Source organism: Pristiophorus japonicus, chromosome 16, assembly GCF_044704955.1.
Source record: "Pristiophorus japonicus isolate sPriJap1 chromosome 16, sPriJap1.hap1, whole genome shotgun sequence".
NCBI lineage: Eukaryota > Metazoa > Chordata > Chondrichthyes > Pristiophoridae > Pristiophorus > Pristiophorus japonicus.
Window position 1 is genome coordinate 23,105,588 of NC_091992.1, and position 17,376 is coordinate 23,122,963.

The 17,376-nt window shown below is 43.0% G+C and overlaps 1 long non-coding RNA gene across 1 annotated transcript in view; it reads right to left on the bottom strand.

The window, feature by feature from the left end:
• The window catches only part of LOC139226993 (uncharacterized), a 53,110-nt gene that overhangs the window by 6,694 nt on the left and 29,040 nt on the right, over positions 1–17,376 (bottom strand). Inside the window, exon 3 of the long non-coding RNA XR_011587347.1 lies at positions 4,765–5,369. This is a non-coding gene — a long non-coding RNA (uncharacterized lncRNA). The remainder of the gene's footprint in view (positions 1–4,764; positions 5,370–17,376) is intronic.

Here is a 17,376-nt window from a genome sequence, read left to right on the forward strand (position 1 = left end):
GGTGCGGGCAACGTTTTGGGAATGTTTTTGTGGGTTTGTTTTGGGTTTCCCGCCCCCCCCCCCCCCAGATGTCTCTGAGTGCTCCTGGGCCAGCTCTTTAGCTTGAAACCTTCCCCTCCTAGCGCCAAGAGAGGTGTACAACGCCTCGCTTAACATGCCCCCGATGCAGGGCCCAGAAGCCCAAACTTACCTACTGAGGTGCAAACTATTTCCAGCCGCTAACTTTCTCGCCCCGTCACCAATATCACCCCAAAAACGTAAGAGCCTAAAATCCAGCCCCATGTCTTTCTTTCAACTATAATACAGGTGCAGCGCCTAAAATCCAGAACCCTCGGGACCTGAGGCCGTTCCGGATTCCGGGCTTTTCCGGACTTTCGATTTGTTTTCTGACGTCACGAATCTGGAAATACCTGAGCCCAGGTTCGGGTATTTCCAGATTTCAGAAAGTCAGAAAGGGAGGGTGATTCCCGCTGAAGAGCTGTTCGGGCCATCCGGCTCCAGCAAGGATGTCATCGTCGGGTGGGCCGGCCCCACGAAGGAGGTGTTTGGGCGGGCCGGCGAGGAGCTCCCAAGGTAAGGGCAGCAGTGGTGGAGCGCGGCGAGGCGAGGCCCGAGGTCGGCAGGGTCGCCGGATTCCGGAACATTTTACGGATTCCTGGCGACCCTGCCACGGATCGGTCCAGATTCTGGAACATTCCGGATTCCGGAACTCTGGATTCTCGACGCTGCACCTGTATAGCAATTCTAATGTGGTTTTTGGTACTATAAAGATTAATCGATCAGGAATGGCACTCGGTCACTCAAGTCTGGTGTTACAGGTGAGACCTATACAGCTGCCAGAACATATCGATCTCCATCCTGAAACCAAGTTCACACTTCAGCATGTGCAAGGTATCTGAGGACCTTATGAGGATTGTCCTTCCCTGAAGGACAGAGCAATGTTTCAATGAAAAAGTGACAATGGATGTCCAATAACTCACTCCCAATTAAACTACTAAAATCAGACCTTTCATTGATGCTTAAAATTGTAGTTTTAACATTCCCACAAAAAATATCTATAACTTAATAATATCCTGATTTCTCAACATGCAAGAACTGATGTTGGCCAATGTAGCTTCTCAACTAATTAATTTGCAAATCACTGAAAAGATGATGATTGACACTGAGGAGTCAATCTCAAAAGGGTTAAACAATTACAAAAGCCTTTCATAGCGATACTGGATTTATTATAATAATGAGGTTCTTGCCCAAATCCACAGGGAACCGGGTATCTTCCTCTCTTTTTCAGTCTGCATGTCATGCATGACCGATAATATAGGGACAGGTTTTGCTGGCCTTGGGATGAGTGGCTGAGAGGTTCTCAAACATGGACAAAACCGAGGAGAGACACCTGGATTGTCGAAAGTTGCTTTCACTAGGGTCGTACAAGAGTCAATTCACTTATCCTACATTTCCAAAACTAGGGCCACAGTGCAGATACAGCGACCTAGCTCCCTTTATATGCGCTCCCTGCTGGGAACGTATGATCGGTGATTTTATCCTATAGTTTCTTGAAGAAACCGTTTGTACATTGTCTTTATGCCTTGTAGACACAACAAAACAAATGTATTTCTTTTACCCAATTTTGGTAACATGAGACTAGAACCATAGAAGTTTACAGGAGTAGTTACCAATTTAAAATTGTCATGGGAAGTGAGGAGGAATTTCTTTATTCCGAGAGTTGTTGGAGCATGGCATGCTCCACAGGGAAGTGGTCGAGGCAGAAACCATTGTATCTCAAGGGTAAAGTAGATACATATCTGAATCAGAGAAGGATAAAAGGCTATGGGTAGAGAGCAAGGCACTGATATTTGTTGTGGATTGCTCTCGTAAAGAACCAGCACGGAAACAATGGGCCGAATGGCGCCCTCCTGTGCTGTAAACTTCTATAGTGCTATTGTTTCGCATCGGCAGCACTGTGGCCTCTGGAGTGTGACAGACGCCTGCTGGACACAAGGGGGGCATTTTAACCTCAAACAGGTTTGGGGTGGGGTGGGAGGTTAAGGTGCTAACAATCTGAAACCTGCCCACTTTCGGTTTTAACGGAGATGGGATGGGACGGTGGGTGTGGGGGTCGGGGCAGTTCATCTGCTCCCCAGAAGTTGGGGTGGCACTTTAAATATTAAAATGAGACTGAGTGCCTCATTTTGAAGCTCCATTTTAAATTTAACGCCTGGTGGCCGGGTCTCTCGTACCTTTCCACTTACCTGATGGATCCAGCGTTCTTGTCTCGCCAACCACCCTTCCCCTCTTCCCACCGCCCCCCCCCCCCCACCCCCAGCCGAGACCTCTGATCTCTGACCCCCTGACGCTCCTGGCCTTCCTTCTCGCTGCTCCCCAGGCCTACCTGCCAGCCAGCCAGCCTCTCAATCTGACTGGCTGCAGACGGGAAACATAAATTTAAAAAAATTGAATCGGGCCCTGCCGTTAGATTCTGCAGGGCCCCGAGAGAAACCCGTTCTCCCAGGTGTCCTATCAGCATTCCAGGCTCGCTGCTCCCTACCCACCTCCAAGATAAAACTCCGGCCGAGATTTTTGTTGTATATTTAATGCTTCACGTGTAGCACATGTCTGGCACACCAAGCAATACACGGTTTCACATTTGTGACACAATCCAACAAAAAAAGAGAGAAAGAGAGCCGATGGCTCATCCGGAGGTTAACATTTCCAAGCAACTACACCTTTCTTCTGATTTCTTCTTCGCAGTTTGAAAGTAGCTGCCATTATTTGGGTTTACTTAGAGGTGTGAAAGGCACAGCCCAGTTTCACAGCTAAACGTCACACTCCTGCTTCTGACTCAAGACTACCCATGAACTCTGTGTGTGTGATCACAGATGGATGACCTGTTCCATTCCTACTCTGTAACTGGCTGCCAGGACATGCATGAGCAATGGTCTAGCTTCTGTCCCTGGCAGTTCAGCAGAGATTGGGTGAGGGCAACCTGTGCCATTTTTCCTTTGTGGTACTCCAGTGCTCCTTCTCATTATAATTTGAGCTTCATAAAACACACTGTCCCGTACAAAGATTTCCATCTGCAGGCATCAGCTTGGATTTTGGTGCGAAGCAAATCTGCAGTGTTGCTCTTTACAGATATGAGACCAGCCAACCATTGTTTAATGCTCTTTCTGTGCAGTGTTGTGTGTTTTGCATATCATATCCCGTGAATGTCTCGCTGCTCACTTTAAATGTCAATAGATTTCATTACGTTGTTGCGTAAAGCATTTTGCTTTTAATCATGCTGTTGGGAGCTGTGAAGAATCTTATTTTGCCTATTTCTGTTCCAAGTTGTCACATTCCCAGAAGGTTTTGTTACGATTGTACCTCCTTCATTCAGTGCACCTCTTATGTCTCTGAGCTGGTTTCTGGTTTCATAATGACTGTTAGTGTACACTCGAGAATTATCTATAAAGTATCTCGTTACACAAAGTCAGATGTATTTTGAAAATACATGCTTTTAGTAAGACAACTTCACTTCGACTCCAGTGAATAATGAGGTATTGAGCTGATATTTCGACAAAGAGCAACTGAATTAAGATTTTAAAGTAAAATTTGAAGCATTAATCTGATGCCCGAGGGTGCACAATATATGAACTGTAAAACAACAGTTTCGTTAAAATTGCACCATTTTTACATGAACTGAGGAAGACTAATGACTTTGAAATGGTGATTTTTATGTGGGTTTGACAGTGTTATGAAGTATTTCCTTTCGAAACATCAACATTAAAAATCAGGAGCTTGTTGTGTGTTCACAACTTAAAAATTTGAAGAAAAATTTTTATCTTCCTATCACTATGCTTTTCTCCCAAGTTTATTTATTTTGCTTGATGTTAGTTTGTACAATTATCTTCTTTCTCTCAATTATTCATTTGCCAGTCTCTTTCGCTCTGCTATATCCCATTTTCTTTTATCTAGACTTCTCTTCATTAACTGGCTTTCCCTCTTATGTTTTTAAAGCTACAACTCTATTGGATCTGTTTTGCAATGTTGCGACAGTTGACGTGTAAATCAGTCTCGATTATTCTTTGCTGCTCTAGAGATCAGCTTTATTTTCTGCAACATTACCAACAGCACGAAGCAGAATGTAAAGGAAATTATCGATCATATTCAAGTCTCGTGTTGATGGCATATCCCTTCCAAAGCTGTCTGGCTCTTGAGAAGAAGGCTAATCATATTTTTACATTCAGTCAGACTCCCAAGATTGCATCAAATGTACTGAACTGAACTAAACACTAACTTTAAAGAGTATGAATTATTTACAACTCTGATCGTTTTTATGTGTTTTTTTTTAGATGGTATAATCTCTTTGTTTTCTTAAATGAATTATATGGTTGCTTAGCACCAGAGCTGCAATTTCTGTTTCCAGCCATTTCCTTGCTAGCGATCTCTAAACATTTCCTACTGGTCACTGATTGGACATTAAATCATGAATAAGAGGCAAATCATTGCCAGAAATGCACACCTGCCTGGTATCCACAAAGTCAATACCAAACACTCGCCATAATGAAGAGTAAATATCAATCCTGCTCCACTAAACGTGCAAATGGCTCTGCACTATTTTATTTTAGCATTGTAAGAATTTCTTGATTTGCTTTTATGTTAGAAAATCATTTGGCAGAATTCAAGAGGGGGAATGGATTATCTACACTTCATGCAGCATCATGTCGGTGAATTAGTGATCAAAGTAGGTGGAATTGCAAAACACAAGACCTGAAACGTTAACCCTACCTTCCTCTAGTCAGAGATGGTACCAGACCTGCTGAGTGATTTTAGTTCTGATTTCCAGCATCTGCAGTATTTTGCTTTTTGTTAACTTTTTTTTAAAGTGGGTTTTGTGTTTGCTGAATTCCTGTGTGGTGGTTTTCCTTTCAGCAATATAATTGTGATTATTCAGTAAAGCCTCGTAAAAGTATTATGGCAATAGTCATTTCACATATTCAGTATATTTGGAAGTAAAACTCGAGGCTTTATTGGAGATTCCACCGGCAATTATCCATGCTCCTATTGTGCACCATCTAAATTATCCACCAAAGGCTCGAGACTCATTGTAAACCCACAAATGTTTCTTTTGTTTGCTTTCATTCCCATGCTTGTGGACCACCAAATAGTTTTCCCTGGCGGGAATGGAGGAGAGCTGACCTCCATCATGATGGATAATAGAATTCCATTATATTGTTCTCCCTGTTCTCTGATCTTCCTGCTCATGTAGCAATGTGGCTTTGAGAACACCTGGACAGGCAATCCACTCCCAGATCTTCCCTGCAATAGTCCTCTCAATTGGCCATTTTGAGATGCTGATGCCTCCTCTTCAAATAATCCTTCTCTTCCTGTGCCTAAAAGATTAAAAGGTCTTGGTTTAATACATGCACAAGTATGCTGGAAGCATAATTTGAGTATTTCAGAAAACAGAAAATGCTGGGATTACTCAGCAGGTCAGGCAGCATCTGTGGAGAGAGAAACCGTTAACGTTTCAGGTCGATGACCCTTCGTCAGAGTATTTCAGAAGTGGATAGTAAGAGTTTCTACAGGTACATAAGAAGGAAAAGAGTGGCTAAAGTAAATGTTGGTCCCCTAGAGGATGAGACTGTGGAATTAATAATGGAGGACAGGGAAATGGCAGAGACGTTGAACAAATATTTTGTATCGGTCTTCACAGTAGAAGACACTAAAAACATCCAAATAGTCGATAATCAAGGGACCTTAAGGAAGGGAGGAACTTAATACAATCACTATCACCAAAGAAGTAGTACTCAATAAAATAATCGGACTAAAGGCAAACAAGTCCTCTGGACCTGATGGCTTACATCCTAGGGTCTTAAGAGAAGTGGCTGCAGAGATAGTGGATGCATTGGTTGTAATCTACCAAAATTCCCTGGATTCTGGGGCGGTCCCAGTGGTTTGGAAAACCGCAAATGTAACGCCTCTATTTTTTTAAAAAAGGCAGACAAAAAGCACAAAACTATAGACCAGTTAGCCTAACATCTGTCATTGGGATTCCATTACTAAGGAAGCAGTAGCGGGACATTTAGAAAAGCATAATTCAATCAAGCAGAGTCAGCATGGTTTTATGAAAGGGAAATCATGTTTGACAAATTTGCTGGAGTTATTTGAGGATGTAACGAGCAGGGTAGATAAGGGGGAACCAGTGGATGTGGTGTAATTGGATTTCCAGAAGGCATTCGATAAGGTTACTGCACAAGATAAAAGTTCACGGGGTTGGGGTAATATATTAGCATGGATAGAGGATTGGCTAACTAACAGAAAACAGAGTCGGGATAAATGAGTCATTTTCTGGTTGGCAAACAGTAACTAGTGGGATGCTGCAGGGATCAGTGCTGGGGCCTCAACTATTTACAATTTATATTAATGACTTGGATGAAGGGACCAAGTGTAATGTAGCCAAGTTTGCTGATGATACAAAGATGGGTGGGAAAGAAAATTGTGAGGAGGACACACAAAATCTGCAAAGGGATATAGACAGGCTAAGTGAATGGGCAAAAATTTGGCAGATGGAGTATAATGTGGGAAAATGTGAGGTTATCCACTTTGGCAGAGAAAATAGAAAAGCAAATTATAATTTAAATGGAGAAAAATTGCATAGTGCTGCAGTACAGAGGGACCTGGGGGTCCTTGTGCATGAAACACAAAAAGTTAGTATGCAGGTACAGCAAGTAATCAGGAAGGCAAGTGGGATAGAGTATAAAAGCAGAGAAGTCCTGCTACAACTGTACAGGGTATTTGTGAGGCCACACCTGGAGTACTTAGTTTTGGTTTTCGTATTTAAGGAAAGATATACTTGCATTGGAGGCTGTTCAGAGAAGGTTCACTCGATTGATTCCAGAGATGAGGGGGTTGACTTATGAAGATAGGTTGAGCCTATACTCATTGGAGTTCAGAAGAATGAGATGTGATCTTATCGAAACATACAAGATCATGAGGGGGCTCGGCAAGGTGGATGCAGAGAGTATATTTTCACATAGAGAAAGCTAAAACTAAAGAACAGAGTCTCAGAATAGGGGGCCGCCCTTTTAAAACTGAGACGAGGAGGAATTTCTTCTGAGGGTTGTAAGTCTCTGGAATTCTCTGCCCCAGAGAGCTGTGGAGGCTGGGTCATTGAATATATTTAAGGCGGAGATACAGATTTTTGAGCGATAAGGGAATAAGGAGTTATGGGGAGCGGGCAGGGAAGTGGAGCTGAGTCCATGATCAGATCAGCCATGATCTTATTAAATGGTGGCGCAGGCTCGAGGGGCCAAGTGGCCTACTCCTGCTCCTATTTCTTATGTTCTTATGGAAAACATCATTTCCTCCACAGCATTGTGTGTGGGGAAGGGGAGGGGTATTGCAGACGTAAACTCGTGACTTGACTCTGCTATTGATTGGTGCTCCATTTTATTGGACCACTGTGTAAAACTGGACTTGCTGCATTCATAATACAAAGCAATGTAATCTTAAGAGACTAGTCTAAACTTTTTCTATTGAACTTACTTTCACATTTAATGCTTTACTTGATGCAATTTAATGAGTTTTGTTAATTTGTTATACACATGACAAATATATTTGTCTTCCTAGTTCACCCAAAGATTTGACTAAGTATGAAACGAACAGAGATGGAACTTTTCATTAAAAAAGATTTTCTTTTTGCACTGAAACCGATAGAAGAAACAGTGCCACGTTGAAATGTGTAATGTATGCTCACAGGTTTGTAGAGGTGATGCACTCTACGCAGGAGTCCTCCCTCTATTAATTGGGGACTTGGCCTGAAGGGTGGTGCACGGAACAGTCCCGTGCAATAAGTTTTAAAATTGAGTGAGGAAGTAGTGTCTCAAACGAGCGTACTATCCTTAAACAAAGGGGACTACAGTGGGATGAGGAACAGAGTTGGCTAAAGTAGACTGGAAACACAGACTAAACGGTGACACAATTGAGGAACAGTGGAGGACTTTTAAGGAGCTCTTTCATAGTGCTCAACAAAAATATATTCCAGTGAAAAAGAAGGGCGGTAAGAGAAGGGATAACCAGCTATGGATAACCAAGGAAATAAAGGAGAGTATCAAATTAAAAACCAATGCGTTTCAGGTTGCCAAGGTTCGTGGGAAACTAGAAGATTGGGAAAATTTTAAACGACAGCAAAGAATGACTAAGAAAGCAATAAAGAAAGGAAAGATAGATTACGAAAGTAAACTTGCGCAAAACATAAAAACAGATAGTAAAAGCTTTTACCGATATATAAAACGGAAAAGAGTGACTAAAGTAAATGTTGGTACCTTAGAAGATGAGAAGGGGGATTTAATAATGGGAAATGTGGAAATAGCTGAGACCTTAAACAATTATTTTGCTTCGGTCTTCACGGTGGAAGACACAAAAACCATGCCAAAAATTGCTGGTCAAGGGAATGTGGGAAGGGAGGACCTTGAGATAATCACTATCACTAGGGGGGTAGTGCTGGACAAGCTAATGGGACTCAAGATAGACAAGTCCCCTGGTCCTGATGAAATGCATCCCAGGGTATTAAAAGAGATGGCGGAAGTTATAACAGATGCATTCGTTATAATCTACCAAAATTCTCTCGACTCTGGTGAGGTACCATCGGATTGGAAAGCAGCTAATGTAACCCCTCTGTTTAAAAAAGGGGGCAGACAAAAGGCAGGTAACTATAGGCCGGTTAGTTTAACATCTGTAGTGGGGAAAATGCTTGAAGCTATCATTAAGGAAGAAATAGCGGGACATCTAGATAGGAATAGTGCAATCAACCAGACGCAACATGGATTCATGAAGGGGAAATCACGTTTAACTAATTTACTTGAATTCTTTGAGGATATAACGAGCATGGTGGATAGAGGTGTACCGATGGATGTGGTGTATTTAGATTTCCAAAGGGCATTCGATAAGGTGCCACACAAAAGGTTACTTCAGAAGATAAAGGTACGCGGAGTCAGAGGAAATGTATTAGCATGGATCGAGAATTGGCTGGCGAACAGAAAGCAGAGAGCCGGGATAAATGGGTCCTTTTCGGGTTGGAAATCGGTGGTTAATGGTGTGCCACAGGGATCGGTGCTGGGACCACAACAGTTTACAATATACATAGATGACCTGGAAGAGGGGACAGAGTGTAGTGTAACAACATTTGCAGATGGCACAAAGATTAGTGGGAAAGCGGGTTGTGTAGAGGACACAGAGATGCTGCAAAGAGATTTAGATAGGTTAAGCGAATGGGCTAAGGTTTGGCAGATGGAATACAATGTCGGAAAATGTGAGGTCATCCACCTTGGAAAAAAAACAGTAAAAGGGAATATTATTTGAATGGGGAGAAATTACAACATGCTGCGGTGCAGAGGGACCTGGGGGTCCTTGTGTATGAATCCCAAAAAGTTAGTTTGCAGGTGCAGCAGGCAATCAGGAAGGTGAATGGAATGTTGGCCTTCATTGCAAGAGGGATGGAGTACAAAAGCAGGAAGGTCCTGCTGCAAATGTATAGGGTATTGGTGAGGCCACACCTGGAGTACTGCGTGCAGTTTCGGTCACCTTACTTGAGGAAGGATATACTAGCTTTGGAGGGGGTACAGAGACGATTCACTAGGCTGATTCCGGAGATGAGGGGGTTACCTTATGATGATAGATTGAGTAGACTGGGTCTTTACTCGTTGGAGTTCAGAAGGATGAGGGGTGATCTTATAGAAACATTTAAAATAATGAAAGGGATAGACAAGATAGAGGCAGAGAAGTTGTTTCCACTGGTCGGGGAGACTAGAACTAGGGGGCACAGCCTCAATATACGGGGGAGCCAATTTAAAACCGAGTTGAGAAGGAATTTCTTCTCCCAGAGGATTGTGAATCTGTGGAATTCTCTGCCCAAGGAAGCAGTTGAGGCTAGCTCATTGACTGTATTCAAATCACAGATAGATAGATTTTTAACCAATAAGGGAATTAAGGGTTATGGGGAGCGGGCGGGTAAGTGGAGCTGAGTCCACGGCCAGACCAGCCATGATCTTGTTGAATGGCGGAGCAGGCTCGAGGGGCTAGATGGCCACTCCTGTTCCTAATTTTTATGTTCTTATGTTCTTATTCTTATGTTCACGGGCTCCCAGGCCGCCTGCTATTTCTGTGGTCTGGAAGAGTTCGTGTTCCATGTTTTTATGGAATGTGCGAGGTTGCAGCCCCTATTCCATTATTTAAAGGGGCTGCTCCTCAAATTCTGGTTGCACTTCAGTCCCACACTCCTGAGGCGAGCGGGCAGGTCAGAAGGCCTCCTCGTAGGACTGCTCCTGGGCATGGCCAAGGGGGCCATCAGCCGGTCCAGGCAGTGGGCGGTCGAGGGGGTTGTTCAACCCGACTGCCTGCCTCTCTTCCGCGGTTACATCCGAGCCAGGGTGTCCCTGGGGATGAAGCATGCGGTGTCCACCGGTACGCTCGTGGCCTTCCATGAGAGGTGGGCGCCGGAGGGACTGGAGTGCATCGTCACCCCCGGCAACCAAATTTTAATTTGATGTTTTTTGTCGAAAGTTTAATTTGTTTATTGTGTCGGTGTTAGTGTCCCCCCCACCCCCCCACCACCACCTTTTAGCCAGTTGGCACTTGTATAATTTGCGTGTTGGTGCCCTCAAAAAAGAAACGCAAAGAAATTTTTTTGGAGTGTGCCCCCCTTTAATCAGGAGGCACTTGATTATTGTCTTGCAACAAAATAGTTGTAGAACCGTTGCATTGTGAGTGGCTTAGCCAGTCACGTGAGATTCACAAGACTCAATAAAACCACCGTCAGTTGGGTCTAGGTCATCCACGACAATGTTGTGAGCCTAGTGGATGAACTGGTAATGTGTAGTGTGATTGCTAAACCTTTGTTAATGAACCAACTAGTTCTTAATAGCAATGTGTTGCTATGAATTCTTAAGAAAGAATCCATGAAGCAAATACATTACAGAATGGAATTGGGGGAAGAGATGAGTAATATAATTCTGAGATGGTCCAAGCAGAGGCAATAATCCTTTATGCCAATTTATGCAATATCTGACAGTTATTTACCACATACTGTTAAAAACACACTCGCACTACAGGGGAAGAATGATGCCTCCTTACAATGCATTCTATGTATGCCGAGCACTGTTGGGGATAATAGGATCTATTGACCCAATGAGTACAGTGATTAGCTTTGTATCTCCATATATGTAGTCTGCTCAGAAGTAAAATCATCTAAATGTTGCAAGAGGTGGAGAAAATACACAAAACGCAGTAAGATTAGAGGTGGATCAATAAAAGCCTAACCAGTTTGATTTTTTTTTTCCCTGCAAAATGTCGCCATCCACCTCCAAAGTTTGCACATGTTTGTTTTGGATTCTTCATTGCTTTTGTGCACTGTTGCTGTACAATGGCCCATGGCGAAGCACGCGTTAATTTATCTCTATGGCAACAAATCTATAATAATATGCCACGAGAAAATAGTTGTTTGCTGATGTGTAACTCTTTTGAAATATCTGAAATCCGTCTCCCAGCACAGTTGTGAATGTATTAAAAACATAGCCTTTTAATCCTGTCGGCTAATGAATGTTTTATGGTTGTCTTAATGATGCAGGACTCAACTGGAGCATTTAAAAAAAAAACATTTTCTTTTTAATCTTGGGGCACCATTATAGTTTTGTATTTCAAGGTCTGGCTTTTATGTTTATATGTCACATGCTGGAGATGCTCGGGCTGATTGTTGTTCAACTTGAATGATTTTTATATGTATTGAATTTTAAATAGCATGTTAATCCTGTAAGCCTTTCTCTCTTGCAGATGCTGGGACAGTCTCATTAATAGATGGCCCATAGAACAGATAAGAGACAGAGTAATAAAATTCTGCTGCAAAGCAGTTTTATTTTTACATAATTAGATTTATGTAAAGATGCGAATGAAAAATGGTGTACTAGACGTTTAAAATGCAAGGTTTGATTGGAAGTTATCAACTATCCCAATATGTTGGGCAGCATTCTGTGGTAGGGAATAGAAGTGAGCAGGGAGAATTATAAGGCTGTGACTGAAACTAGGGCTTCAGCAAACATGGTTTGCAAAGCGATTTGTAAATGTCACATGAATGCTGAAGGGGCGATTTTTAATTCTTCCTGATCAGCGGGAAAGAGATAGTTGAGTTAAAATGGTAACTGCTCCATGTCCCTGTCGATCCGCTGGTTTCGGTGTTGGGTGAGGCTCCCGCAGGACTCTGGAAGGAGTCTCGTCGGTAACTGCAAATTATTGTCCATTCCTCGTGTGTTGGCAGACAATCTGACCATAAGATGTCGTCACAGCCTAGCATTCCCTCGCCTGACCTCTATACAAACAAACCTTTGAAAGGGATCAGGAGTGGTAATTGTGGCCACATTTTTTTCCCTTCCTAACACCGGGAACTGAGGTCAATTATAGTGCCCTGCCACCAATCCACTGAGATAAGAATGTAAGAATTAGGAGTAGGCCGTTTGGCCCCTTGAGCCTGCTCCACCATTCAATGAAATCGTGGCTGATCTTCTTCTTCAACTCTACTTTCCTGCCCTATCGCCATATCCCTTGATTCCCTTAATATTGAAAAATCTATCGATCTCTGTCTTGAATATACTCAACGACTGAGCCTCCACAGCCCTCTGGGGTAGAGAATTCCAAAGATTCACCACCCTCTGAGTGAAGAAGTTTCTCCTCATCTCAGTCCTAAATGGCCGACCCCTTATTCTGAGACCCCTGGTTCTACACCCCCTCAGCCAGAGGAAACATCCTCCCTGCATCTATCCTGTCTAACCCTGTCTGTTATCTCAGCACAGACTGCTGGTTGAACCAGGCTAGCAATGTTATGGTCTGCATAACTTAGCTAGCCACTGCCTGAACCAGCTGAGTGAACAGGAGAGTTTGCAACTGTGTTTTTATGATTTTATATATTTGCATGCAATTTGAACATACCTAATAATTGTGGATTGACAATACATAGCATGTGCAGTGATCCACTGCAGCCAGAGTGGTGTGACTCCCAATAAGATATTGTAACTCTGTGGCATAATCTCTGAAGGATTGCACCATCATATTACTGAGAGAAGGATATTACAGAATTGTATCCTGTGGTGAATGCAGAGCAATTTGTTTTAACAATATATATTATAGCATTGATATTTAATGGTACACTTCTAATTGATATTTCAACAGTAAATAGCTGTACCTATCGGGATACGCCTCTTCTGGTAGAAGAACGGCAATTAGTCATTCTAGAGCTGGAAAATAACGTGAACATTTTGGGCCTGTACTTTACTGACAGTAACCTTGTTCTTTTGGTCTTGTATTGCCTTTTATGTTCTGACACTGATGCATGTAGTACAATACTTCATCAGTACAAGTCTGGCATTTATAGCTGACTATCATCAATTAGAATCCAGTAGTGCCTCCTCGTACTGAAATGGCCAATGAATTTGAAATATATTACCTGTTTGTTGCATTCGATCATTTGCAATTATTAATGTATATCGTCTCAATTATTCATATTTTTGGAATATTCAAATCGTCTATGAACACTTATTTTCTGCTGCATTTGGCCTAATTAATTGCTTCATTGCTGTTGTCCACCTATTGACCGATCTGTCCCCATCAGTTTTGAGGAGTAATGTTGCGCACAGTTTGGGAAAATCCAATTTCTTCCTAATTGGGCCTGATAAAGAAAGACTTGCATTTATATAGCGTCTTTCACGACCACCGGAAATCTCAAGGCTCTTTACAGCCAATGAAGTACTTTTGGAGTGTAGTCACTGTTGTAATATAGGAAACGTGGCAGCCAATTTGCCCACAGCAAACTCTCACAAACAGCAATGTGATAATGACCAGATAATCAGTTTTAGTGATGTTGATTGAGGGATAAATATTGGCCAGGACATCAGGGATAACTCCCCTGTTCTTCGAAATAGTTTCATGGCATCTTTTACTTGTTTTTTTTACGTCTCATCCGAAAGCTGGCATCCCCAACAGTGCAGCACTCCCTCAGCACTGCACTGGAATGTCAGCCGAGTTTTATGTGTTCAATTTGCTGGAGTTATGAACCCACAACTTTCTGACTCCGAAGCGAGTGTGCTACCCACTGAGCCACAGCTTACACTGTGGCTTATTTAAAATCCAGATATGCTTATGGTGTGTCATTTTTAAAAAGAAAGTTATACCTTTAGTCACGTGTCCCATTGGTTTGTTTGGCCTTTCTCTAATAGACTGGTTAATGGTACAAGGGCAGTTCTTGTACTTGTAGAGCCATAAATAAATTCTACAGGGAGATTCCCATCCTTTTTAAGTTGCTAAGAAATGTGAGTTTAGACCACAAGCCATATTTTCCCCATAGACATGGGCACTAATTCAGGAAAATGACTCTGGCCTCGCAGCTCATCTGAACAGCGTGTGGGAAATGGAAATACAACCTTGTTATAAAATCGAAAGTTGATTTATTTCCTAGCAGCAATGTCCTCCCCATTCCTCTCTGCAAAATATGGCTAGAATTTTCAGCATTGAAAGTTGAAACCACTCCTACACAAGGGAGCAATCAAAGTATTCCCATCTAACTGCTGCCTGAGACTAGCTAAAGAAATGTAAAGAAAAATATTGAGCGTATCTCTCTCTTTCTTTTTCTTTGAGGTCAGCCAACTCTCTTTGAACAACGAAGCTGCATGGAGGAGAAATCACCGTGCATGGAGAAAGTACCTCTGCCTGTGTCTTTGTACTTTTTTTTCAATGAACAGACTGCAGTTGAGAGCTCCTGCTTTGGGGAATTGCTGATATAAAGCTGATGGCATTCTGTGAAACAAGCATTTGGAACAGCCATTTGATGTTTAATTTTTAAAACTTACTGTTATGTTTTACGCCATCATTTAAAAATCATTTGTAGCAATGCTTGTGTATTGATATGAAAAATTGGAAATGTGCCCTCCTGGTGGGAGCAATTTTAGTTAATGGCAACACTGTTGCCTGAATATTCAGCCTCCATTTTTCTGTGCAATCTACACAGGCAATGTTATCATGATGAGCATCTTTATAGACCGGGCTATATTTACCTCCGTTCTCAAAAAAAAGTTACATGCTTATTATTTCCATCAGCATTTTTGGCTTGCTAACAAGTTTATGAGACACGGGGTTGTATGTGTGTGCTTGTTAGTTAGTATTGTGAAAAGGAGTTAAAAGAGAAATAAAAATGTCCAACGTTAGTGGTTCCTGACCCATTTAAAAAAATAAAAAAAAATTTGTTCCTGGGATGTGGGCATCGCTGGCAAGGCTAGCATTTATTGCCCATCCATAATTGTCCTTGAGAAGAAGGTGAGCAGCTGCCTTGAACCGCTGTAATCTGTGTGGTAAAGGTACTCCCACATTGCTGTTAGGGAGGGAGTTCCTGGATTCTGACCCAGCGACGATGAAGGAACGGCGATATACTCTCAAGTCAGGATGGTGTGTGACTTGGAGGGGAATGTGGAGGTGATGGTGTTCCCATGCGCCTGCTGCCCATGTCCTTCTAGGTGGTAGAGGTCGTGGATTTGGGAGGTGCTGCCAAAGAAGCCTTGGTGAGTTGCTGCTATGCATCTTGTAGATTTTCATCTGTGATCTGCCCCACCCCAATCCTTTTATGTCAATAGTTTCCTCCACCAGGCCCCAATGACTAGGATGTGGGCTTCAGAGCTTTGGATGAGCTGAAGTTTAGGAAGTGGAATTGGATTTGGGATGCAACAACACATTTAGCCTCTTTGGAGAGTGATTGGAGATGGGACGGTCGTTTTAAAGTCAGAAGGGTCGAAGGTGATTTTTTTTTGAGGAGGTGGCTGCTGATGGCATTTTTGAAAGGCAGGGGATAGTACCCGAAGAGAAGGACCCATTTACAATGTCCACAAGCATGGAATCAGGAAGGCAAGTTCGGTGGTCAGCAGTGAAGTTGGAATGGGGGTCAAAGGAGCAAGAATTAGGGTCTCGAGGGTGAGATGAACTTGGAGAGGGCATTAGGAGAAAATTAGACCAGGATATGAGTTCAGGGCAGGGGTGAGCCTTGGGGAAGGTTTGGTTTGGTGTAGAAATGGGAGGGAGGTAGTAGAGGCAGCTGAATGGATGGTCTTTATCTTGAAGACCAAAGTCTCTTAGCTCCTTGCACTTATCGGAGGTGAGGGTGGAGTCGGCAGAAGAGACATGTTTAAGGACACAGTTGGTAGTGGAGAAAAGAAACCAGGGGTTATCTTTGCTCTCCAGGGTGATTCTGCAGTAGTGGATTTTCTTTTTTCCCAGAGGTCCATGAGGACTGATCGCACTTGATCCAGGCAGATCGGATGATGGATGGTCAAACCAACTGTGTCTGTACCCCTTTAGACTTCAGGGAACAAAGATGGGGACCATACCGGGGAATGACCTGAAGGGTTTTGTTGGGACCAAACGCATCCAAGGTGGTGACGAAGGAATGGTTGAGCAGGTTGATGAATTCCACCCCAGTAAATATGTCAATACAACAATTTAACATTTCTGTTCTGTACAGTGCTTAATACAATACCGCTTTACGCCAAGAGGAACATGCCCTGGGCAGCTGCTGGGCTTTACTGAAAATGACATACAAAATCCCACAAATCTTTTATATAACATTCTTGAACACTCCTAAGTACAGAGAGATCAACTGGTTACTCAAAGTGAGAAAGTGGAGTAGGGAATCTGTTTATTGATAAAAACCGTACCTATTTATTAAATAATAATTTAGAAGAATGCTCATATTCATATTTCAGAAAAAAAATCACCATTACTGAAAATCTGAAATGAAAATACTAAATGTCGATGCACAGCAATTCTGTTGGCATGTGGGAGGGAAAACATGGGTTAAAGGTTCCCACCTGAACAGTTGGAGGGTGAAATTGCCCCTCGCTGGGTTTGGGGCGCATTTGATTTATCTGGGGTTTTTTTATATCATTGCCGTGTGCGCCGCTGCCTGGGGTGGCAACGATGGGGCGTGGCGCAAAGCCACTTTTGCCCGCAGCATCCCGAGGGCAATTTCGGCCGTGTCGCTTCCGCCAACTGCCCCCGGGAGCAAATCACTTATCGCCCTGTTAAGGCCTGCCAGAGGTGCTAACGGGCCTGGCGCAAAAGGTCAATTTAGGCCCTTTAATCTATCCTCTTTTCAGATGCTGACTGACCTGTTTATTTCCACTGTTTCTTTTTTAATTGCAGTTTCTACAAGTAACGCAGCCCAGATAATGGTCCCAAATTTCCCTAACCTCTTTTTCTGGTGCCCTCACTCGAGCTGCGCTGCTTTTGCCTGCCTCCAAGCGCGCCGAAAAAACCCCTCCGTATTTTGGCCGCTCCCAGCCTCTCCTCCGTCGTGGCACAGCGTGGCCCAAT